This window comes from Arachis ipaensis, chromosome B2 (assembly GCF_059453495.1).
Source record: "Arachis ipaensis isolate K30076 ecotype BB chromosome B2, ASM5945349v1, whole genome shotgun sequence".
Classification (NCBI taxonomy): domain Eukaryota; kingdom Viridiplantae; phylum Streptophyta; class Magnoliopsida; order Fabales; family Fabaceae; genus Arachis; species Arachis ipaensis.
In genome coordinates this window covers 68,514,261-68,540,954 of record NC_142437.1, presented here as the reverse complement: position 1 = coordinate 68,540,954, position 26,694 = coordinate 68,514,261, and the positions used below count along the sequence as shown (strand labels likewise).

General features: G+C 38.1%; 2 non-coding genes across 2 annotated transcripts; one reads left to right on the top strand and one right to left on the bottom strand.

Annotated features, from left to right (window-relative positions):
* The first annotated feature begins 1,403 nt into the window (after positions 1-1,403).
* LOC148574269 (small nucleolar RNA R71) lies at positions 1,404-1,506 on the top strand. The gene has a single exon (XR_015906785.1). It is a non-coding gene; the product is annotated as a small nucleolar RNA R71 (small nucleolar RNA).
* Positions 1,507-16,880: 15,374 nt separating this feature from the next.
* Positions 16,881-16,984, bottom strand: LOC148574268 (small nucleolar RNA R71). The gene has a single exon (XR_015906086.1). It is a non-coding gene; the product is annotated as a small nucleolar RNA R71 (small nucleolar RNA).
* Between the last annotated feature and the right edge of the window lie 9,710 nt (positions 16,985-26,694).

The following is a 26,694-nucleotide window of genomic DNA, read 5'->3' as shown; positions in this document are numbered from 1 at the left end:
GCAACTTCTTCATAAGGGATAGAGGCATCACATTTATACTGGCACCTAAGTCGCAGAATCCTCTATCAATTTTTGTCTCTCCTATGGCACATGGAATATGAAAGCTCCCTAGATCTTTTTTCTTCAGGAGTACGTCCTTCTGAATAAGAGCACTACATTCTTTGTTCATCACCACTGTTTGGCCACCCTTCAGGTTGCCCTTCCTGGCTAGTAGCTCTTTCATGCACTTGATGTGTGTGGGCATTTGTTGGAGAATTTTGATGAAGGAAATGTTGACACTGAGGGATACAAACATGTCTAGGAATCTTGAGTATGACTTTTCTTCCTCACCTCTCTTTAGTCTCTGAGGAAATGGTGCTTTTGGCACATAAGGTTTTGGAATTTCTTCCCTTGTTGCTTCTTTGCTTTGTACAGATCCAGTTCCTTGTTCCTTTTTCTCCAAGTTGCCTTGGGGGCTTCCTTGGCTGTGCTCTATTGGTTTGCTGGTATCTTTATCTAGAATTTCTTCATTTGAAAGTGTAACTACCTTACACTCTTCCCATCTCCCCTCCTTTATTTCCCCTCTTAGATTCTTCTCAGTGTCACTTGGGAAACTATTAGTGGGCTTCGGAATCTGCTATGAGAGATGTCCTATTTGAGCTTCTAGATTCTTAATAACCTCTCCTCGGCTTTTTATACTTCCTCTCACATCTTCCTTGAATTTTTTTATGTCTTCACACTCCTTGCAAAGGTTTGCAAGCATAGTTTCCTTCCTGGCCATTCTGTCCTCATCATGTGGTGATGGTTGGGTGGAATTGGGGTGTTGAGAGTGGTTGTTGTGGCTTTGGTATGGTGGATGTGAGTAGGTATTTTGTGTGGTATGGTATGATTTTTAGTTGGAGTTTTGGTGAATGGAATTATTATACTGGGTTGGGTTGTGTGGTCTGTGGTCTTGGCTTTGGTTTTGTTGGTTCCCCCACCCAAAGTTTGGGTGGTTTCTCCAACCAGAATTATAGGTTTTAGAGTATGGGTCATTAGCTTGCCTAGATGAGTTTCCAAGGTAATTAGCTTCCTCCCAGTTAACTCCTTCTTCTGTCTCAAATTCTTCTTGGGGTGATGGTTGAGTGTGAATAGCTGCAGCCTGAGTCTTCTCCATTTGCTTGGTCAATTTAGCTAGTTGCTTGGTAATCATCTTGTTCTGGGCCAAGATTGCATCCATATGGTTCAATTCCAAGACTTCCTTGTTGTTGCTCCTATTTGAGGTATAAAAATACTCATTGTCAGCCACTGTCTCTATAACATTAATGGCCTCTTCAATGGTCTTCTTCTTGTTTAGGGAACCTCCAGATGAATGATCTACAGCTTTCCTTGATTCACAATTCAGCCCTTCATAGAAGATGTGAATTTGCACCCACTCATTAAACATGTCAGGGGGCATTTCTTTGTCAAATCTTTGAATCTCTCCCAGGCTTCATAAAGAGTTTCACCATCCTGCTGTATGAATGTCTGCACTTCAGTTTTGAGCCTGTTTACTCTTTGTGGGGGGTAGAATCTTGTCAATAATCTTCTCATTATATCTTCCCAGGTGGTCAAGCTTTCTTTGGGAATTGACTCCAGCCATTTTGATGCCTTGTCTCTCAAAGAAAATGGAAACAGTAACAATCTATAGGTGTCAGGATGAACACCATTAGATTTAACCGTGTCACATATCCTTTGGAATTTAGTAAGATGCTCATTAAGATCCTCTTGTGCACTTCTTCCAAAAGAATAGTTGTTCTGGACAAGAGTTATGAGCTGAGGCTTCAATTCAAAATTGTTAGCATGGATGGTTGGCCTCTGAATGCTGCTACCATAATTTCCTAGATTTGGATTGATGTATGATCCCAGGACTCTCCTTTCTTGTCCAGCAGGGTTAGCTCCACCTCTTCTGGCATGGTTATTCACCTCTTCTTCATGATTGTTTTCCATATCATCTTCCATGGTTATATCAAAGTATTCATCCTCTTCTTCTGCACCAACAACTCTTTTTCCTCTTGCTTCCCTCCTTAATCTCAGGAAGGTTCTTTTCGGTTCACTATCAAATGAGGTTGAAATTTCCTTTCTCCTACCTGTCATACAATAAACAAGTACAAGAAACAGCAAGTGCAGAGTCTACTAAACAGAGTATAGTTAGCTTGGTTAGAGCAATTTATCAAATAGTTAGTGGGTTAGCTTGCTGGAAAGTAAAAAAGTAAGGTAAAATTAACGAAAAGCAACTAAAATATGCAGAAATTAAATGTAATAGAAAAAATTGGAATTTAAGTAACAAAAGAAAAGAAAAGTGCTCAATCTAGTTATCCTCCAATTTGGTAATTGTCAATACAAAACTAATCCCCGACAACGGTACCATAAACTTGATGCGCGGGAATTTGCCTCTCAACAAATTTTCTTCCGGCAAGTGCACCGGATTGTTGTCAAGTAAAAACTCACAAAAGGGTGAGGTCGAATCCCACAGGGATTGGTAGATCGATCAATTATAATTGGTGAATTGTTCTAGTTGAGCAAAATCATAAATTTAATTGAGATTTACAGAAAGTAAAATTGGCGGAAAACTTAAATGGCAGGAAATTAAAGGAACAGAGAATTAAATTGCAGGGAATTAAAGTACAGAAGCTTAAGTGATTGGATCCCAATTCCTTGGCTCACCAATCTCTCTAAGCATGAACAATTGCCAATTCTTTGATTTAAGTGCTCATGGGAAGAGATGAAGTTTGGTCACTGATTATACCATACAAATTCATAGATCAAAGTGTTGGTAGGATTACATGTCACTATATCCATCCAAACCCCAATCTAATCCAATGTGAGAAAGCAATTCTAGCATGATCTCCTCATTCCTCTTCCAAGGTTCCGAGGAGATCCAATTATGAATAGCTTCTTTTCCAAGATAACTATCCAATTGGATGAAGAACGGAAACTTTCTAGTAAATCAAGAGAAAAGAAAGAAGAAGATGAATGAAAACTAATATTGATCCATCGAATTACATAGAGCTCCCTAACCCAATGAAAGGGGTTTAGTTGTTCATAGCTCTAAAAATGGAAATTGGAATTGAACGATACATTCTTGAAATTTACTAACAGAGAATGAATAATACAAAAGAGGCAAAAGTGCCCAGTAACTGAAAAATTGAAAAGAAAAAACGGGTCCTTCTAACTTAAATTCTAAGCTAGTTATACACTTTCTTCCATTGATCTTCAAGCTTTGAATTGGGCTTTTGGCCTTGATGAAATTGGGTTGAAAATGGCTCCAATTGATTTTCCTTGTTGTTGAGAAGAGATCTGTGTGAATTTTGAATCCTGATGCTTCACGTTTGAGTCAACGTTTGAGGGCCAACGTTGACTCAAATGCCATTTGGAACAAAACCAACAAAACCAGAAAGCTTGCTATCATTGGCGCTTGACTCAACGTTGGAGGGCCAACGTCAGCTAACCCACGCGTACGCGTGCCTTGCGCTTCCACGCAAAAGTGCCAAAAATGCTCATCCACGCGTACGCGTAATGTGCGCGTGCGCGTGGATGCAAGATTTTCATTTTGCAGTTTTAAAACAAAGCAAGGGACATTGGCCTCAGCGTTGGACCTCCAATGTTCCCTCCAACGTTGGCGTTTTCACGCGTACGCGTACTGCACGCTTACGCCCACATTGGTATTTTTTTCATCCGCGCATATGCGTGCTTCACGCTTACGCGTGCATTGCCTTTTGTTCCATCCACACGTATGCGTCACTGACACGTACGCGTCGATTCAAAATTTTCAATTCCAACTTCTAGGCGTGGCATCGCGGACGTTGGAAGCAACATTTGAGGCAACGTTGGACCTCCAACGTTCGATTTTGGCGCGTACGCGTGACCCACGCGTACGCGTGGATGGTTAATTTTTGCTATTCCACGCGTGCGTGTGACATACGCTTGCGCGCGAGTATCAAAATTTGCTTTTTCATGCGTACGCGCCATAGACGCGTACGCACCACTCAAAATTCACTTAGCTCCAGAATTGAAGTTTTTATCACCACGTTAGGGGTAACGTTGGATGTCCAACACTACCTCAAATGTGAGCATCAGCATTTTACAGAGAAGTGCTCTGTTTCTCTTCCAACATTTGAGGAAACGTTGGTGGTCCAACTTGGCCATCAATGTTGCTTCCTCTTCATCCTTTCCATGCTCCTTCTTCAACCTTCCTCCATGCTTTCCTTCACCTATCATCAACCAATGAATGCATCAAAGTCTTGCTAAAGTCATGATAATTCTTATCATTCTTAGCATACAAGTAATCATAGCATAAATCATCATGAAATTGCATCAAATTACTCATGGTTGAATGAATATAGGCATACATGAATTTCTACCCAAATGGCTTACTTATAGCTCAAGAAAGTGCATAAAACCTATTAAAAACAAGGAAAAAGGATAGTGAAACTAGCCTAAGATGCCCTGTAATCAATTACCTGAACTAATTTGGATATGTGACATAGAATCTGGTTAGCTTTGAGTAATTGGGGTTTTTGTGGCACTAAACTAGTTTTCTGAACTTGACCCTCTAATCCGAAATAACTAACCTTGTCTGTGGCATTTCAGTAGGATTGGAGGAGACTAAATAAGAAATTAGGGTTTAAAATAGTTAGTAAGAAGTATCGAAAAGATAATCATCTCCGAGACCTTAACTATTTTCTTTATTGATATATGCCTTTACATCAACACAACTTTCTTTTACTCTTTGTCTGACTAAGTCCAACAAGATAGCTATTGCTTGCTCGGTCCGACAATCCTCGTGTGATCGACCCTCACTTACCTGAGGTATTACTTGGACGACCCGGTGCACTTGTCAGTGAAGTTGTGCGAGTTCTAATTTCGCGCACCACTTTGGCAAGCATAAATGTTTTTCTTAATGATTGAATGTTTGTCACGTTTTATTCAGAACATGAATGGTGTTCAGTTCAGTAAAGTTGGCCATTTTCATTCATTTGATTATTAGTGTGTTCAGTTGGGTCTTTTTGCATGCAGAAATAATTTTCTTGCTGATTGAATGTTTATCACATTTTATTCAAAACATGAATTGTGTTCAGTTCAGTAGAGTTGCTAATTTTGATTCACTTGAATGTTAGTGTGTTCAGCTAGGTTCTTTTGCATGTAGAAATACTTTTCTAGGTGTTTCATTATTTATCGTGTTTTATTCAGTACATCAAGGGAGTTCGGTTTAGTGGGCTGGGACATTTTCATTCACTTGATTAAAATATGCATGCTTGTGCTTGTTGGTGTATTGAGTGAAGTATTGACCAAATTTTTTTGTCCTTACAGTAAAAATGAAGAGGACAATGGTGACAAAGAAGGAGAAGCCTATAACGTAATCATATGCACACATTAAATGTATTTATCTGCTTTTATTCGAATAAAATCTATTTTGTATTTTAAATATATTGTGACATTCTATTTCGAAACCTTACAGAAAATTCACGATTGCAGATGCCAGGCAAAGGCAATAGCGAAGGTGTTCAAGGAAATGAGTCAAGAAAAGAAAGATATTGTTGAAGAAATGAAATTCGGTGCACTGGCACATGTCCCGGATCGTCTCTCACAGCCTCATGAGAGAATTGATTGCTTGCTATGATGACTATCATGGACGCCTGAAAACTCTCCATGGGAAAATATATATAACACCTGATAAGATAGCAGCTGCGCTGGGTATAAACCACAGCGATAATACACTTTCCACTTTCTGCTTATGTTTTAGGTTATAATTAATTTATTTCTCCTAGTTTCATTTTAGGTTTAGTGGACTGAGTTGCTTCATTTAGTAGATCGACTTATTCTGATTCCATTTATTTCGCATAACTTGGGCTTGGAATGAAATGTGTTCTTTTTTTCTTTTTGTTAAGTGGAGTTTTTAGTTTTAATTCACTTGATTGTTAGTGTGTTTATTTGAATCCTTGTACATACAGAAATATTTTTCTTGATGATTAAATATTTATCACGTTTTATTTAGCACATGAATGTTGTTCGGTTCAGTGAAGTTTGTCATTTTGATTCACCGGATTGTTAGTGTGTTTAGTTGAGTTCTTGTGCATGCAGAAATATTTTTCTTGATAATTGAATATTTATCATGTATTATTCAATACATGAATGGTGTTCGATTCAGTGTATTTGCTCATTTTGATTCACCTCATTGTTATTGTATTTGCTCATTTCAGATGCTTCTAAACTACTCTGCTAACTAAATAAGTTTGCGTGTTAAGACTTCTGTATAAAAAGCGAATAAAGGAGGAAAAAACAAAAAGAAAGAAGGTGGAGAAGAAAACAACTTTTCTGAAGGGGAAAGAGAAAGGAAAAGGGAAGAAAAAAGAAAAGAAAGTTAATGTTGTGGATTCTTAATCGGAAGAAGACACTTTTTCCGAATTCAAAACCGACAAAACACCACCGGCCAAAAGAACAAGACAACAGAGGCTGGTGAAAAAACAAAAAATTGTTCCGACAGATTCGGAAACATCAAGTGAATCTCAAAACTAGAGCAGTTCGATGGATTCGGAAAGCCAACTAAATCCGAAAACCAGTAAGTTTCGGAAATGCTTATTTTTGGTTCATTACTATCTCTGTCTTATGTTCCTTGATATTTGTTTAAAATTTTTCTTATGCGCCGGTTCATATGTATCGCAGAGAAGAAGAAGAAATTGAAAAAAGAGCAACAAAAAAAAAAAAGAAAACAACCACGGAAGGTGGTTGAAAAACAAAGCAAAAAAAAAGAAGCTTGTGCCAACAGATTCCGAGAGCACTACTGAATCTAAAAATCAGTAATTTTGAAAATTGATTGTTTTCGGTTTATTGCTGTGATTGTATAATGTTCATCTGGTTTTGATTTTGCTTCTATTTGCTGAAAATTGTTTGTGTGTGCTTGTTAAGCAAATTACAGCAGTAATATTTGTCTCCAATATAAATTCGATGTATTTGTGTGTGTTATAGAGAAAAAGAAATCGAGAAAACACCTACAGTGAAAAGAAAACAACCTGAGAGGGTGGCCAAAAAACAAACCTTTTTCTAGCAACATTGTTCTGACAGGTTCAAAGAGCAAAACTAAATCTGAAAAGGAGTAAGTTTCTGGAATCATATCTTCGGTTATTGATGCTTTCATTTTAGGTTCCTTGGTACTTATTTTATGATTTTTTTTGAAGTAAACAAGTAAAAGACAGCGCTGCCGACAGAAGAAGACAGGTGTTATAGCTGTTAAAAGAAAAGAGATCAAAGAGAAAAAATGATGGAGCTAGAAATACAAATGTTGCTCCGGATGACTTTGACTCCACAGAGGCCCAAAATGATTTCTCTGAGACATAAGATTCGACTCCTTATATCGAGTTCTTTCTCTTTGTTTGCTAACTTTGCTAAAACCTCTTGTAACTGGATTTACTAAATAATATTGATTTTCTTACTTAGACTGCTGATTGTAAATTTGGAAAGCAAGGCTTTATAAAGTTAGATAAGCTCCACACCGTCTGTAAATGCACTGGCAAAATTCCAAGTAAATTTGGTTTATTTTGGGTTTAAGTGTGGTTCATTGGATTCCAAAAATGAATTTGATGTGTTTTTAATCCTCTGCTTTTAATCTTGGTTGATGATTTTAATTTGGTATGTTTTTTTAATCAAGTGAATAAAAATAACTAACTCCACTGAACTGAACTCCATTGATGTTCAGAATAAAATGTGCTAATCATTCAAATAGCTAGAAAAACATTTCTGCATGCAAAAGAACTCTACTGAACACGTAACAATCTTGAGTTTTTCAATGTGCAGATTTTGGTTTCTCAGAATCTATTCTAATTATTCAACACTAACTTCTTCCATGTTTACATTCCTTAGAGCTCCTATTGCGGTGTCTCTTCCGAGTTCTCCTAAGGAAGAGCTAATAAAAGATGACTTTACCTATGACCCTTCCGAATTTCAAACACAAGAAGCTTCTGTTAATGAGTAAGTTGCAGATAAAATTCTTTTTATTAGATTTAATGGTGTAGGATAATAATTTGGAGTCATTATTGAACTCTTTTTTGTTTAATGCAGCAACCCTCGAGAACCGCAATAGCAACTGTACCAAGAACCTCTGGCGGCAGGGCAATCGGAAGAAGAATCACTGACGTCGGGATTTTGGCCAGTAAAGAAATTCATAGAAACAGTCGCGTTGTAGATATAGTCTCTAAACCGACAGAAATCCCTTCGTACAAACGTTTGGGTGTCACAAGTAACAAACCCCTTTGAAATTGATAACCGAGTATTCAAACCTTGGGTCGTCTTCTCAAGGAACTGTGAGGAAGTGTGTTCTTATTGTTGGTTATAAAGGTTGTAATGGGGTTTAGAAGCTGAGAAGCAAGTAATTTAAATGACGAGTGAATTAAATGGCAAGTAAAAATAAATAATAACTGTAAAACAACTTTTGGCAAGATAAGGGAAATTAGAAGTCCAACTTAGTTATCCTTCTCAACAATAATGAAAGTTGTATCTTAATTCCACTTGGTCAACCTTTACCAGAGCAAAAGAAAGTCAAGGGACTAATTAAATTGACCTTTGAATCCTAATTATTTCCTAAGAAAAGGTTGGGATTATTTAAGTTCAACTCAATTAGCAAGGTAACGATTATCAATTATGTTGAGTTTAATAACTGTTGAGTTATTGAATTCTTAACCAAAACCAAAAGGGGAAAAAGTAAATTGCTGAAATAATAAAAGTGTCCTTAGATGGAAAGCAATGGCAACTTAAATCAAAGAGAATAATCGTAAACTGAAAATACCTCAAATTATTATTAATTCAATTAGAAATCTGTAACATGGAATAATTTGTAAATTATAATAATCAATTCAAATGTTGGAATAAATAAATAAAAGTAAAACTAAAAGAACATTAAACCTGGATCCAGAGTTACTCCCAAAACAGGAAGAAATCCTAAATCCTAAAAGAGAGAGAGAGAAGATCTCCCTCTCAACTAAATCTAAATCATTGAAAGGTGAAAATATGCGAGCTCTCTTTGAATGGGTGCATTCCCACACTTTATAACCTCTGGTCTATGCTGTCTGTACTTGGATCTGGGCCAAAAAGGGCTTCAGAATTTGCTGGGGGCGTATTCTGTAATTTCTGGTGCGTGGCCTCTGTCACGCGTCCGCGTGGGTCACGCGGTCGCGTCATTTGGAGCTTTTCCTTGCCACGCGGTCGCGTCAGTCATGCGACCGCGTCATGTGTATTCTGCTTAAGGCGCGCGGTCGTGTCAGTCATGCGGCCGCGTCGCTGCTGATTTGTGCTTGGCACGCGATCGCGTCATCCATGCGATCGCGTGGATACCGGTTTCTTTAAAGCTCCATTTTGCTTTCTCCTTCCATTTTAGTATGTTTCCTTTTTCATCCTTTAAGTCATTCTGCCTTTAGAAAATCTGAAACTACTCAACACACTAATCACAGCATCGAATGGAAATAAAGGTAATTAAAATAATTAATTTTTAACGCTTAGGAAACATGTTTTTCACCACATGACATAATAAGGAAGGGAAAGTAAAATAATGCAATTAATGTGAATAAGTAGGTGAAGAGTTGAATAAATCACTCTAATTAAGTACAAAAGAACTCATGAAATATGGGTTTATCAATCACACATTGATGGGTAAGTATTACTGCTTGTTGGATTTGGATAATTTTGGTTCATCAGAATCCAAAAATTGATTATTTTCTATTTGTTATAGCTGCCCTCCGAAAGCCAGAAAGCAGGCCAGTGAGGAATCTTCTTTGAGGAAGGTGGAGCCAGAACCTCTGTTGAATGTGTAAGTTTTAATTAATATCATTTTTATTAGCTTTTGTGTTATATGGTATGATATTTTTTCCTAATTGCTTGAAACTTTCTTCTGTCGTCTTGCAGTGTTGCTCGTCCTAGGCAATGGGAAGATGATGCACCTTCATTCAGCCTTGGGTTAAGTCCTCCAGCATCTCAACCAGGTGCCCCCTCTCAACTGACAGTGAGTCAACTCAAAATATTGGCGGACACCATGGTAGATGCTGGGGTGGCGGCATCATTGAAATTTGCTGACATAACAAGTGCCGAGCCGAGCCACACAGCCGCTGAAAGGTACAAAACTCCGAAGAAAGAGAAAGAAATCACAGAGGAGTTGATGGAGAAGTGTTATCATTGGATGACACATCTAAAACAAACCAAAGATAGTACCAACGAATATGATACCATATTCGTCTTGAAGCATGAAGCAAATTTCTAGGGGCTTAGACATCATTTCATGTCTCTAGTGCCCGAACAACATGTGGAAAGCACGGTAAATTCTTTACCTATTGCGTTAACATTAATGATTTTTCTAAAGACTCTTATACCGTATATTTCATAAATTTTCTTTCTGTAGGTGGTCACTGCACATAGCATGATTCTCAACTAAATAAAAGGTCACCAGTTTCAAGAACAAATATACTGTGTGCTACTGGATATTGTAGTAAACCAAATTTTTTATTCCCTACTGATTGATATTTATCGCGTTTTATTCAAAACATGAATGGCGTTCTATTCAGTGGAGTTGTTCATGTTGATTCATTTGATTGTCAAATGTTTAGTTGAGTCTTTTTGCATGCAAAAAAATATTTTTCTTTATGATTGCATATTTATCACGTTTTATTTTGCACATGAATGGTGCTTGGTTCAGTGGAAATGGTCATTTTGATTCACCTGATTTTGATGTGTTATGTCGAGTTCTTTTGAATTCAGAAAAATTTTTCTTGATGATTGAATATTTATCACGTTTTATTCAGCACATGAATTATGTTTGGTTCAATGGTGTTGGCCATTTAGATTCACTTGCTTGGTTTATTTGTGATATATAATTTGATTCATTTGTGATTTAACTGAGGTTCATTTTGCAGATGTTTATGTTGGGAAATAATGGCAAGAAATACATTGATCCAAAGACCAACAAGGCCTACCAGTTTGATATCGATCAATATGCCCACCACCACCATTTTCTTGACAAAAGAAAACTCGCATCGCATCCATTTGTAAGTTGTGATTTCTAAAAATTCTTTGATAATTCTCTCATTTGCTATCATTTCGACTAAAATATTCTATGATTTTCCCAAATTTCAGCTGTTTGTACCGATTTGCAATGGAGGACACTGGTGGTTGTGAATTACTGATGTCCAGAAAAAGGCATTCTATATTCTTGACCCTGTGAACAAGAAGAAAGAAGAAATACTTGACTTGAGAATTAAAATCCACAAATTTTTTGTAAGTTATTTAAATCATACATATTTTGTTGTAAATTATTCAAATATGAGTAGAATTTGGTTCATTAGAGTTGGTGATTTACATTTAGTTCATCCTTAAGTGTTCAGTTGAGTTCTTTTGCATGCAGAAATATTTCCCTCGTTGATTGAATGTTTATCTTGTTTTATTCAAATCATGATTGGTGGTTGGTTCAGTGGAGTTGCTGATTTTGATTCACCTCATTTTTATGTGTTCACTTGGGTTCTTTTGCATGCACAAAATGTTTCTCTTGCTGATTGATTGTTTATCACGTTTTATTCAAAACATGAACAGAGTTCGGTTCATTGTAGTTGCTAATTTTTATTCACGTTTTGTATCCCTTTCAGGGATTAATAGTCTTCCAGATGAGGGTTTACACTAGGGCGAAACCCTTAGTGGAGGACGGAGAGGGAGAAGCAGAGTATATCATGCTGAATGGTCAATGTACAAGGTAAAAATCTTTCTTTTCTATAGTGCTATTTTAATGTGTTTTATTTTGTATACTATTAATCGCATTTTACTTAATTCTTGCTTAGCTATGATTGTGCCATATACGTCATGAAATAGCTTGAAACAATTGATCCTCGAAAGATCAAAAGCGGGAAGAGGTATTAATATAAAGCTTGGACACAAGTAAGTAGTTTCTAAATTAATGAAATTCTTTCATTTCTTATTTCATTTAGCTTCATTTCTTATGTAACTAATTCCTTTCAATTAAAATGTAGAAAGAGATTGATGCCTTCAGGCGCGAATATGGTCCAAATATTATGTTGCACAAAATCAATAAAATCAGAGACCAAGTGATTCGGGCATCAGAAGCAATAAGACTCCCGAAGCCATCTGCTGCCCTCTCCAACCCTTTTTGTAAATTCACATCTAGGGATTTAGACAGTAAACAGGATATACTTTGTTTGACTGGTTGTAATTAAGAATATTTTGTTTAACTTGTTTAAAAAAACAAACATTGCTTCTTTTAACATATATATGTGAATATTAATGTAAATGTTAATGTATATATCTAATGTTAATATTAATGTATATCTCTAATATTAATGTATATATTTAATTCAAGATGGATTAGTCCTTGTCCTGTCGGTCTGAGATGTTAATGTATATACCTGTTGGAATTATCTGGCTGCTATTTTGTTCCAGGTTCATAGTGAATGAAATCAGGGTATTTATCAAAACATTAAGAACCCGAAAAACTCAATGAACTGAAACTAATACACTGTATGAACTGAAAAAGTGCATATATCAATATAGCAGAGAGCTAATTTTAAAAAAAATGTTTCTATCATTATTCAGTTCCAGAAAACACCTAACTCTTTGACATAATAGAATAAAGTGAGTATTCAATAAACAAAAAAGTGACTATTCAATAAAGAATTTCAGAAAGCTAATATCAAACATAGAAAGTGACTATTCAATAAAGACCAACACCAGTCAGATATTAATCCTCCTAAAACTTTAATTAACTGAAATTTGCTCATACATGAATGGAAATTTATGTTAATAAAAATTGAAACTCCTATAATGTAACACCCCATTACCCTAAACCTTACCTCTAGCCGTAAAGCAAAGGATCACAAAATGCCACGACAGTTCTAAAACTTATAATATATAATATATATTCAAGGATTTATATAACTAGAAGCCTGATAAAGGAATAAAGATTAAAGTCACGTAAAACGGAATTACGAAACGTGAAGCGTTCACACACGATAACTAAACGCGTAGGTGATGAGCGGATAATTTATACGCTTTTTGGCACTGTTTTTAGGTAGTTTTTAGTATGTTTTAGTTACTTTTTATTATATTTTTATTAGTTTTTAAATAAAAATCACATTTCTGGACTTTACTATGAGTTTGTGTGTTTTTCTGTGATTTCAGGTATTTTCTGGCTGAAATTGAGGGACCTGAGCAAAAATCTGATTCAGAGGCTGAAAAAGAACTACAGATGTTGTTGGATTCTGACCTCCTTACACTCGAAGTGGATTTTCTGGAGCTACAGAAGCCCATTTGACGTGCTCTCAATTGCGTTGGAAAGTAGACATCCTGGGCTTTCAGGCAATATATAATAGTTCATACTTTTCCTGAGATTTGATGGCCCAAACCGGCGTTCAAAGTCAGCCTAAAATTTCTGGCGTAAAACGCCCAAACTGGCACCAGAATTGGAGTTAAACTCCCAAACTGGCACAAAAGCTGGTGTTTAACTCCAGGAACAGCCCAAGAACGAAAAAGCTTCAATACTCAGCCCAAGTACACACCATGTGGGCCCGGAAGTAGATTTCTACATCATTTACTCATTTCTGTGAACCCTAGGTTACTAGTTCATTATAAATAGGACCTTTTACTATTGTATTTTCATCTCAGGAAGACATTATGTAACTTTTACGTTCTGAGACCTCCATGGGAGGCTGGCCACTTGGCCATGTCTACTCTATTTTCACTTATATATTTTCAACGATGGAATTTCTACACTCCATAGATTAAGGTGTGGAGCTCTGCTGTTCTTCATGAATTAATGCAATTACTACTGTTTTCTATTCAATTCAAGCTTATTCTTATTCTAAGATATCCATTCGTACTTCAACATGATGAATGTGATGATTATGTGACACTCATCACCATTCTCACTTATGAACGTGTGCCTGACAACTACTTCCGTTCTACATGAAAACGAGCTTGAATGCATATCTCTTAGCCTCCTGGTTCACGACGTATGGTTGCCTCTCCTGACAACAGAGCCTTCCATTCCGTGAGATCAGAGTCTTCGTGGTATAAGCTAGAATCAATTGGCAGCATTCTTGAGATCCGGAAAGTCTAAACCTTGTCTGTAGTATTCCGAGTAGGATCTAGGATGGGATGACTGTGACGAGCATCAAACTTGCGAGTGTTGGGCGTAGTGACAGACGCAAAAGGATCAATGGATCCTATTCCAACATGAGTGAGAACCGACAAATGATTAGCCGTGCGGTGACAGCGCATTTGGACCATTTTCACTGAGAGGAAGGACGGTAGCCATTGACAACGATGATCCCCCAACATACAGCTTGCCATGGAAAGGAGTATGAATGATTGGATGAAGGCAGTAGGAAAGCAGAGGTTCAGAAGGGACAAAGCATCTTCATACGCGTATCTGAAATCCCACCAATAAATTACATAAATATTTCTATCTTATTTTCTGTTTTAATTATATTTTAATTATCAAAACCTCAAAACCATTTGAATTCGCCTGAATGAGATCTACAAGGATGACTATAGCTTGCTTCAAGCCGACAATCTCTGTGGGATCGACCTTACTCACGTAAGGTATTACTTGGACGACCTAGTGCACTTGCTGGTCAGCTGCACGGAGTTGTGTGAAAAGTGTGTGATCATGATTTTATGTAACAAGTTTTTGATGCCGTTGCCGGGGATTGTTCTAGTTTGGACAACTGACAGTTCATCTTATTGCTCAGATTAGGTAATTTTATTTTAAGCTTTTATTTTTTTATTTTATTTTCGAAAAAAATTTTATTATTCAGAATTTTTAAGAATGAATTCTAGAGTTTCATGATGATCTGTTGAAGTCTGGCTGGCTGTGAAGCCATGTCTAGTATTTTGGACCGAAGCTTTCACTGAAAGCTTGGCTGGCTAGTAAGCCATGTCTAATTCCTGGACCGGAGTTTTAGACTAATATTGCATGATTCCTGGAATTCTCATTAAGAATTTTGAATTTCTTATTTTCTTTTTCCAAACAATTTTCGAAAAAAATTACAAAAAAATTAATAAAATCATAAAAATCAAGAATAATTTGTGTTTCTTGTTTGAGTCTAGTGTCAATTTTTAAGTTTGGTGTCTTGCATATTTTTAATTTTCTTGCATTTTTTGAATATATGCATTATGTTCTTCATTGATCTTCAAGTTGTTCTTGATGATTTTCTTGGGTCTGATCTTTAAATTCTTTTATTTTGTGTCTTTTGTTGTTTCTCATTGCACTCTCAATCTGTTAGTGTCTCTGATATGAAAATTTATAAGTTTGGTGTCTTGCATGCATTGTTTATTTGATCTTAGTCTTCCATGATTAGCTTCATTTTGTTGTTGTTCTCTCTCATCATTAAAAAATTCAAAAAAAATTTAAATTATGTCTTTTCAAGTCAATAATACAGAGAATTGAAGATTCAGAACATTCAGTAGAGGAATTATAGAGAAAAAGCTGGGCATTCAAAATGCCCAGTGAGGAAGGAAAACTGGCGTTTAAATGCCAGCCAGGGTACCTGGCTGGGCGTTAAACGCCAGAATGGATATCATTCTGGGCGTTTAACGTCAGGATAGCATCAAGGAAGTAATTTTGTTTTCAATTCAAATCTTTTTCAATTTTGCAAGTTTTAAAACTAATTTTTCAAAATCTTATCTTTTTCATATCCTCTCTCATCAATCATATCTTTTTCAAAATCAAATCTTTTCCATTTTTTCTCACTATTTTCGAAAATCCTGGCTACCAATTAATGATTTGATTCAAAAATTTTAAGTTTGTTACTTCCTTGTTAAGAAAAGTTTAATATTTTAATTTTAGCATCATATCTTTTAAATTTCTTGTTAGCCAAGTCATTAATTTCCAATCATATCTTCTCAATCATATCATTAATTTAAATTTTTTTAAAATTGTTTTTCAATCATATCTTCTCAATCATATTCTCTCAACCACATCTTTTTCAAAATAATTTTCAATCATATCTTTTTGATTACTGATTTCAAAATCTTCTTCAAAATCACCTAACCACTTTCTCACTTTTAATTTTCGAAAAACCATCAACCACTTTTTCAAAATTTTTTTTAATTATTTTAAAAAATTTTAGTTTTATTTAAAAATTTGTTTTCAAAAATTTTTCCCTCCTCACCTCTTCTATTTCAAGACTAACACTCCTCCTCAATTAGCAATTCAGACTCTCTCTCCTTCTTCATATGTTCGAATTCTTATCTACCTACCTCATCCCTCTATTCCTGTTTTCCTCTGACACCTCCAGGAATCTCTATACTGTGACATAGAGGATTTCATACTTTCTTGTTCTCTTCTCTTTCTTATGAGCAGGAACAAGGACAAAGGAATTCTTGTTGAAGCTGATCCTGAACCTGAAAGGACCTTGAAGAGAAAGCTAAGAGACGCTAAAGTACAACTCTCTGGAGAGGACCTAACATAAATTTTTCGAAAAAGAAGAAGACATGGCAGCCGAAAATAATGACAATGCTAACAATGCAAGGAAGATGCTTGGTGACTTCATTGCACCTTCTTCTGACTTCAGTGGAAGGAGCATCTCAATTCCTGCAATTGGAGCAAACAACTTTGAGCTTAAGCCTCAATTAGTTTCTCCAATACAGCAGAATTGCAAGTATCATGGACTTCCATTGGAAGATCCTCATCAGTTTTTAGCTGAATTCTTGCAAATTTGTGACACTATTAAGACCCACGGGGTTGACCCTGAGGTCTACAAACTTATGCTCTTCCCCTTTGCTGTAAGAGACAGAGCTAGGATATGGTTAGACACACAACCTAAAGAAAGCCTGAACTCTTGGGAAAAGCTGGTCAATGCCTTCTTGGCAAAGTTTTTTCCACCTTAAAATTGAGTAAGCTTAGAGTGGAAGTCCAAACCTTCAGACAGAAGGAAGGCGAATCCCTCTATGAAGCTTGGGAAAGATACAAGCAATTGATCAGAAGGTGTCCTTCTGGCATGCTTTCAGAATGGAGCATCATATGTATATTCTATGATGGTCTGTCTGAACTGTCCAAGATGTCATTGGATAACTCTGCTGATGGATCTCTTCATCTGAAGAAGACACCTGAAGAAGCCTAAGAACTCATTGAAATGGTTGCAAATAACCAATTCATGTACACTTCTTAAAGGAATCCTGTGAATAATAGGACAACTCAGAAGAAAGGAGTTCTTGAGATTGATACTCTGAATGCCATATTGGCTCAGAATAAAATATTGACTCAACAAGTCAATATGATTTCTCAAAGTCTGACTGGAATGTAAGCTGCATCAAGCAGTAATAAAGAAGCATCTTCTGAAGAAGAAGCTTATGATCCTGAGAACCCTTCAATGGAAGAGGTGAATTACATGGGAGGATCCTATGGAAACACCTATAATCCTTCATGGAGAAATCATCCAAATCTCTCGTGGAAGGACCAACAGAAGCCTCAACAAGGATTCAACAACAATAATGGTAAAAGAAATAGGTTTAGCAATAGCAAGCCTTTTCCATTATCTTCTCAGCAACAGACAGAGAATTCTGAGCAAAGTCTCTCTAGCTTAGCATCCATAGTCTCTGATCTATCTAAAACCACACTAAGTTTAATGACTGAAACAAGGTCCTCCATTAGAAATTTGGAGGCACAGGTGGGTTAGCTGAGTTAGAAAGTTACTGAACTCCCTCCTAGTGCTCTCCCAAGCAATACAGAAGAGAATCCCAAGAGAGAGTGAAAGGCCATAAACACGTCCCACATGGCCGAATGCATAGAGGAGGGAAAGGCAGTGATTTCCACTGAGGAAGACCTCAATGGACGTCCACTGGCCTCCAAGGAGTTCCCTAATGAGGAACCTAAGAAATCTGAGGCTCATATAGAGACATAGAGATTCCACTGAACCTACTTCTGCCATTCATGAGTTCTGATGAGTATTCTTCCTCTGAAGAGGATGAAGATATTGTTGAAGAGCAAGTTGCTAAGTACCTTGGAGCAATCATGAAGCTGAATGTCAAGTTATTTGGTAATGAGACTTGGGAGGATGAACCTCCATTGCTTATCAATGAACTGAATACCTTGGTTAGGCAGAAATTACCTCAGAAGAAATCGGACCCCGGAAAATTCTTAATACCTTGTACCATAGGCACCATGACCTTTGAGAAGGCTCTGTGTGACCTAGGGTCAAGTATAAACCTCATGCCCCTCTCTATAATGGAGAAACTAGGGATCTTTGATGTGCATCCTGCAAGAATCTCACTAGAGATGGCAGACAATTCAAGGAAACAGGCGTATGGACTTGTAGAGGATGTCTTGGTAAAGGTTGAAGGCCTTTACATCCCTACTGACTTTATAATCCTGGACACTGGGAAGAATAGGGATGAATCCATCATCCTTGGCAGACCCTTCCTAGCCACAGCAAAAGCTGTGACTGATGTTGACAGAGGAGAGCTGGTCATTCAAGTGAATGAGGACTGCCTTGTGTTTAAAGCTCAAGGATCTCTTTCTGCACACATGGAGAAGAAGCATGACAAGCTTCTCTCAATGCAAAGTCAAACAGAGCCCCCATATTCAAACTCTAAGTTTGGTTTTGGGAGGCCATCATCATGCTCTGAGTATCTGTGAGGCTCCATGAGAGCCCACTATCAAGCTATTGACATTAAAGAAGCACTTGTTGGGAGGCAACCCAATTTTATTCAATTATATCTATTTATTTTCCATTGTTATTTTATATTTTCTTTAGGTTGATGATCAGGTGAAGTCACAAAAATAACTGAAAAATAAAAAATAGAATGAAAAATAGCACACCCTGGAGGATGATCTTACTGGCGTTCAAACGCCAGTAAGGGTAGCAGAATGGGCGTTAAATGCCCAGTCTGGCACCATTCTAAGGTTGTGTACTAGAGCCGAAGTGATCTTTGAAGATGAGGACACAGAGAAAGTAAGAAGAGGAGCAGGAATAACAAGGAAAACCATGGAAGGAATTGCTGAGGATGATGATCAAGAAGAAGGGCCCCAAAGAAGAAGAAGATCAGAGGAAGGAGGAGAACAAGCTCACGGTGCCATAGATATGAGTCAACTACAAAGAGTTCTTGAAGAAATATCACAGCAAAATGTGATAGCACAAGATCAGTACTCAAGATGCCAAGAGCAATATCTAGAGCACCGGGAGCAATACTTGAAAGACAGGGAGCAAAATGAAGCTTGGCAGCACAGAATGGAAGAAAGATTGGAAAGCTGGCAGCAACAATCAATGGCCCAACAACAAGAATTTCAAGCCAAGATTCTTGAGGGACAAAGGGAACTAACAACAGGACTTCAAGAGTCATATGACAAGATGTTCCTGACCCAAGCCAAGTATGGGGAGTATACTCACAACCTGTATCAGTGGAAGAATATTCACCACACTGTTGGAGAGGTTAGACATGTGCAACAATCAGATTGTAATGAAGATGTGCAAGCAAGGTTGGAGTACTTAAGCCGTTGCATGCCAACAATCAATCCACAAATCAAATCATTTGATCAATGCCAAGAACTTAGAGACCGCCAAGCAGCAAAGTCTAAGCTTAATAACCAGGTAACATACCGAAGATTAGAAGAAGTTGGGCTTTCAGGTCTCACAGATTCTATTTGGGACAGAAGATGTCCTCGTGAAGAAGCTCAAGATTATGGACAGAAGAGGAAGAAGAAGAAGGGAGAATCCAGCAAATCCAAAAGAATGGAAATGCCTGACAAATAGAGGTGGTGAAGTTTCTCTTCTTATTCGTACTTAAATAAGGAAGATTCATATCTGAAACATGACATGCCTCCAATTACTTTATGTTCTACTATTCCTTTTGTTTGCATTAGTAGTTAGCTAAGAATAAACTATTTGCAAAATAATTGTCATAATTCAACAACTTGAAGACTTTGTTCTGTTCCCCTTGCTGTTTGAGTAAAAGAGAGATGTTTGATTTAGGAAAGTAATTGTTCAATGTTGCAAAAGTTAGAATGGAAGTTAGTGGTGGTGTGTGTTTGATTCAATTGTTAGCTCATACAATAAGTGCTGCATAATGACTTGTTACTTGAAGCTTAAGCCAGTTTGCTGCTATGATCCTTCAACTAATGAAATTCCCTTGAAAATAAACCAAGACAGAAAGAAAAAAAGAAGAAGAAAAGCCAAAAGTTGGCAAAGAAACAAACAATAAGGCTAGACACCAATAGCTTGGACCCTAGGACATATGCCTGTGGTGTTTGTGTACTAGGATATGCTTGGACAAGTAGGTTCTAAGGAGTATTTTAAAACTTGGCAACTTAGATCAACTGATTTGGGATTGCCAACTGAAAGTCCATAATAAAGAGCAACCTAGCTACAAAACATTCAGTGATCCAAAGAGATGCTGGGCATCAATGATCCTAGGAAGAAAAAAATCGAGCCATGTGTCTGTGGTGAAGAAATATTGAGAAAAAAATAAGCCAAAGGCCACTGCAACATTTGACACCAAGCCTTCAATAAGAAATAATCTCTGTAATGCAAAAGAAAGAAGAGAAGCTAATAAGAGAGTTGAGCAAAAAGTGAGGAGTTATAGCAGCAACCTTGGTGAACCATTAAAGGAACATTGTTTGTTTTGACAGCAAGCAATAAATGAGCTACTTTTGATCTGCATAAAACCCCATAGACCAAACTCAACTATTTGCCTAATAAGAACATATATACTTATCTATTTCATTCTATCTTCTCTTATGTTTGATGCTTGCTTGGGGACAAGCAAGTTTTAAGTTTGGTGTTGTGATGACAAGTCATCTTAGCCTAGTTTCACTAGCCTTTTTCTTTAATTTTATTAAGTTTTATGCACTTTCTTGCATTCTAAGTAAGTAATTTGGAATGAAAATGCATGACTTCTCTAAATCAAACAACCACCACAAAATTGATGCTAAATCATGAGGTTTAGGCTAAATTTAATTGAGTTTTAATAATTTATAAACCTTGTGAATTTGGTGATACTTTGATTGGTTGTTTTGATTAATTATAGGTGAAGAAAAGAAAAAAAGAAGAAAGCGTGGCCTAAGAAGTGTGGCTCAAGGAAGAAAAAGTGTCGCCAAGAAAGGAGGAAGTGTGGCGCAACAAACCATGAATCTCTCTCCAAGAGCACCAAGCTCACCAACTGAGCGCTACACTTACTCCCAGGAGACCAAGGCACAAAGCTCAGCTCACTTTGTGAGCTGAGCACAACATGAGGCCAAGAAATAAGGAAAGGAAGACCAAGCTCAGCTCACAAAGTGAGCATTATCGAGAGCACCAAAGGAAAAATTCAAAGAAAATAAAGTGCAAGTGCATGCTCCAAGACTTGAACCCATGACCAAAGGGAATGAGGGAAGCGCTACTCACAAGGAAAAATAAGCCAAAAATGGCCAAAAGCATCCCCCAAGGTTCGAACCCCACACCTTGAGGAAGCAAGGAAGCAAGACAACCAAAGAAATGGGCAGCACATGCTTCCCGTAGGTTTCGAACCAAGGAGCTCTCCTTGTGAGCACCAAAGCTCAGCTCACTTGGAGAGCTGAGCGCTACCCTTGGTGCATTTCACGCAACATATGACACGGCCAAGGGGAGTGAAGCGCGCAAGAAATATGACACGGCCAGGGAGTAGGGCGCGCAACAAATTTGACACGGTCCAAGGGCAGCACGCAACAAATTGGCACCAAGGCACCAATGCTCAGCTCACTTTGTGAGCTGAGCTTTCCCCTGATGCATCCCAAGCAACAGCACGCTACCAAGGCCTCCCCACACCAAGTCTCAAAGCTCAGCTCACTTTGTGAGCTGAGCATCCCCCTGGGAGGTGCATTTGGGCTGAAAATGAAATTTAAAATTCCAATTTAATTCATTTCTTCACCAAATCAAAAGCCCATTCAAATTCCAATATCCAAGAATAGAAAGTGTATAAATAGGAGTTAGTTTGATGTAATTAGGACACTTTTTTTGACACCGCTAGACTTTACTTTGAATTTTCCTTTTAATTTTCATTTTTGAGCTTTTACTTTGAATTTATTTTTCTGAGAACTTGGAAGGAGAATTGATCTCTCTTCTTCTTGGTTCTTGCTTGAGCACTCTTTAATTTTCTTGCTTTGGATCTTGGGTAGAGAATTGAAGAACTTCTATTTCAATCTCACCTTGAGATCTTGTTTAATTTTCTGCATAATTGAACTCCAATTTCCATTTACTGCTTCATCTTTTACTCTCTCTGCAATTTACTTTTCTTTGTTTCTTTTGCAATTGTTCTTATTAGATCAAGGAAGGATTTGAGATCTAGACTTGTTATCTAGTCTCTTTCACTCCTGAGATCTTCAACCTCTTTTACATTGCTGCAAATTAAGCACTGCCCTTCTGTCTTTACAATTCTCAAAGTATTTTTACTCTTCTGTTTGAGATCCATTCTAATTCAATTCATCTTTTGCTTTGCTGTTTGATGTAATTTAATTCTGCTTATTTAAATTCTGCAATCCCAATTCCCAATTCCTTTTATGATTCAAGCAATTTACATTTCTTGCACTTTAAAGCTTTAGCCATTTACATTTCTTGCAATCTAAGTTTCTGCAATTTACATTACTTAAACTTTAAGATTCTGCTTCTTTACTTTCCTGCTCTTTAATTTATTGCACTTTACCCCTCTCCCTTTACATTTCAAGCAATTTAGTTTCTGTAAAGCACAAATCACTCAACCAATACTTGATTCGCTTGACTAAATCAACCACTAAACTAAAATTGCTCAATCCTTCAATCCTTGTGGGATCGACCTCACTCATGTGAGTTATTATTACTTGATGCGACCCGATACACTTGCCGGTGAGTTTTGTGTTGGATCGTTTTCCACACATCAGCAGGGATCCGAGCTGAACTACCAAAAAATAGAAAAATTCGCCTACACTCTCATACTGACATCTCGACGACTTCGCCCATACTTCCAGGCCCACACCATGAAGGTTCGGACCGACCAGCCCATAAAGGGAATACTGCAGAAAACAGATCTAGCAGGCAGAATTTTACAATGGGCAGTCGAGTTATTCGAGTTCGACCTCCAATACAAAGCTCGAACAGCCATCAAATCACAATACTTGGCCGACTTCATTGCAGAATTCACAAATACCCGGGAAACCCCCACAGAATAGAATCTCTATGTGGACGGGTCTTCAAATAAGACTGGAAGCGGCGCAGGTGTGATAATAGAAAGCAACCAAGGAACCCAAGTTGAGCTTTCCCTCAAATTTGGGTTCCCGGCCTCAAACAACCAGGCAGAATATGAGGCGTTACTAGCTGGTTTGAAGATAGCTAAGGAGGTTGGAGCTCAAAAACTCAACATCTTCAGCGACTCACAAGTAGTCACCTCACAGATAACAGGGAGTTACCAAGCCAAGATCCCACCATGAAAAAGTATTTGGATATAACCAAAGAATAGCTCGGACAACTCGGGGAATATAAGATCTGCCACATACCCCGCGAACAAAATGCCCGAGCTGATGCACTCTCAAAGCTAGCCAGCACCAAACCAGGGGGTAACAATAGAAGCCTCATCCAGAAAATGCTACAGAACATGTCAATCTCAGAAGCAGAAAAAGTCCTAGCTATAACAAGTCAGGATCAAGGATGGATGACCCCCATAATTAATTACCTCCAAGAAGAAACACTCCCCACAAATGAGAAGGAAGCAAAAAGGTTAAAACGGGAGGCTCAGTACTACACCATCATAAACAACACCCTATACAAAAGAGGGATTTCAATACCATTGTTAAAATGTGTGCCGACCTCTAACACAAGGGAAGTTTTAGAGGAAGTACACAGCGGTATTTGTGGCAATCATCTCGGGACACAAGCTCTCACCAAAAAGGTACTTCGGACGGGATTTTACTGGCCAACTCTACAAAAGGAAGCTACAGAATTTGTAAAGACATGTCCCCCATGCCAGAAACATGCCAACTTTCACATCGCTCCGCCAGAAGAACTCATTAGCGTAACTTCGCCTTGGCCATTTGCAAAATAGGGACTCGATCTTCTCGGACCCTTTCCCAAGGGATCAGGACAAGTCAAATTCCTCATAGTCGGAGTAGACTATTTCACAAAGTGGATTGAGGTAGAGCCCCTAGCCAACGTCACTACTAAAAGAAGCCGGAGATTCCTATATAGGAACATTATCACAAGGTTCGGGGTTCCATACTCCATCACCACAGACAATGGCATTCAATTCACAGATGAAGGCTTCAGGAAATTAGTAGCCGACTTAAACATAAAGCACCAGTTCACATCCGTCGAACATCCTCAAGCCAATGGGCAAGCTGAAGCTGCCAACAAAGTCATATTGGCTGGGTTGAAATGGAGACTGCAAGATGCGAAGGGAGCTTGGGCTGAAGAACTTCCACAGGTCCTATGGGCATATCGAACCACGCCACATTCCACCACAAACGAATCACCGTTCCGATTAGCATATGAAGTGGAGGCAATGATCCCAGTAGAGGTCGAGGAAGGGTCCCCTAGAGTGGTCCACTACAATGAACAAGCCAACTCTCAGCTTCAAAGAGAAGAGCTCGACCTACTTTCAGAAATCCAAGAAAGAGCTCGGATCAAAGAAGAAGCGCTAAAGCGCCGAATGGCTTCGAGGTATAATCAGAGGGTAGTGCCAAGAAGTTTCGTTGAGAATGATCTCATCCTAATCCGAAATGATATTGGAACAACTCGACCTGGAGAAGGAAAGCTGGCAGCAAACTGGAAAGGACCCTACCGAGTTACAGAAGTACTGAGAAAGGGCCACTACAGACTGTCCGAACTCGAGGGACGAGAGCTCCCCAGATCATGGCACGCTTGCAACCTAAGAAGGTACTATAGCTAGAAGATCTCGTCATAGGATGCACTCTTTTTCCTGAAAAGGTTTTTTAATGAGGCACCAAGTTGAGATCTAGAAATTATTCGACTTAATGGAATGAAAAACTCTCGCATGTATATATTTGCATTTTCGTTTGAATAAAATATATTTTAGATATTCAACAAATTCTCAAGACGCATTAATCTGAAGCATTCATCACCCGATTATAAAGCAACAGATCGCCAGAAAGCGAAAAACAGATTCACTGCACGATCACGATGGAAGACCAATAAAGATGAAAACGCGATTCATCTAAAGGTCGAACAAACAAAGACAGAAATCACCTTCTACAAATCGGCAAAGATGAACACAGAATAATGCAAGAAGTTATCGAAAGTAATCCGAAAAAGAACCTGACGAGGTCTTATGGATTGCTAAATAATAACTTAAAGACTAGCCGACATTGAGAAGTCGGACCAAGTCAACCCAAGTTATCAGCAAATCCCTGGAAAGAGGTCTGGCCAACCCTATAAAAGAGGAATTGCTATAACTTAGAAGAGATCGACCTAACGAAGTCGGTTTCCTACAAAACAAGTTATAAAAGTAATCCCTGAAAGAGACCTGACAAAGGTCCAAGAAAGAGGATTACGAAATAACTTAGAAGAAATCGACATAAAGAAGTCGGTCCCCTACAAAGCAAGTTATAAAAGTAATCCCTGAAAGAGACCTAATGAAGGTTCAAGAAAGAGGATTACGAAATAACTTAGAAGAGATCGACATAAAGAAGTTGGTCCCTTACAACAAAACAAGTTATAAAAGTAATCCCTGAAAGAGACCTGACAAAGGTCCAAGAAAGAGGATTACCAAAATAACTTAAAAGAAGATGACATAAAGAAGTTGACCTCCTACAAACAAGTTATAAAAGAAGTCTCTGAAAGAGACCTAGCAAGGGTCCAAGAAAGAGAACTGCAAAAGTAATGGAAAAGAGGACCAACGTAAAGAAATCGGTTACAGATTACTAGAAATACAAAGCAAGAGCGAGAAAATCGAGAAACAAGTTGGACCCCCACATCTACGATCTCAAAGGATCCAACCAACAAGCAACAAGTGCTAAGACAAGCGCAAACGAGCATGATAAAATACAATATTATAATGAGCTTAAGGGTCAGGCCCAAAAGCTTGAAAACTACTTGTTGTTTTTCAAAACAAAAGTTGCTAGGCAAGCAACCCAAAGGAGTATCCACAGTCGAGCAAAACATTCAAATTACACATAAAGAGTTTAAAAGCCCACAAGCCGGGCCAACTACACAAATACCCGAAGAGAAATCAGCAAAAATCAGGAGCCCTCTCGACAGCATCAGTACGAGGAGAGGGAGGGCGAGTCTAAATTGGCACAGCATCCACGGTTCCATCATCCCGGTTCAGAATCTGGCAATCTGGATCAGACACAATCGGAAGAACTGAAGAGGTCGACACTTTGGCAGAAGACACAAGGGGAGGTTCAACATCATCATCATCCTGGTCATCAGGGACAATCTTACCATCCCTCACAACATTATCCAGGCTGAAGAGAGTAAGATCGGCTTCGGGAGCAATAATCCGAACCTGCTCCCTCAAGTTCTCATAGGCAGCAGTTACGCTGCCAACAAGATGACCTTGGAGCTCGGAGTAATCAGCTCGGGAATTCTCCAACAGGCGCACCACCTCCCGATAAGATGCCACATAGCTGTCCTTATGCCTCAGTGCCGTGTCCTCAGCCAGCCTCACAGAAGCCGCCAGAGAAAGGGAACTCGCCTTCTCGTTCTCTAGATCCTTCTCCAGCTTGGCTACCTTTGCTTCAAGCTCCTCTTTCAGGCCCTTCATCCGATCAAA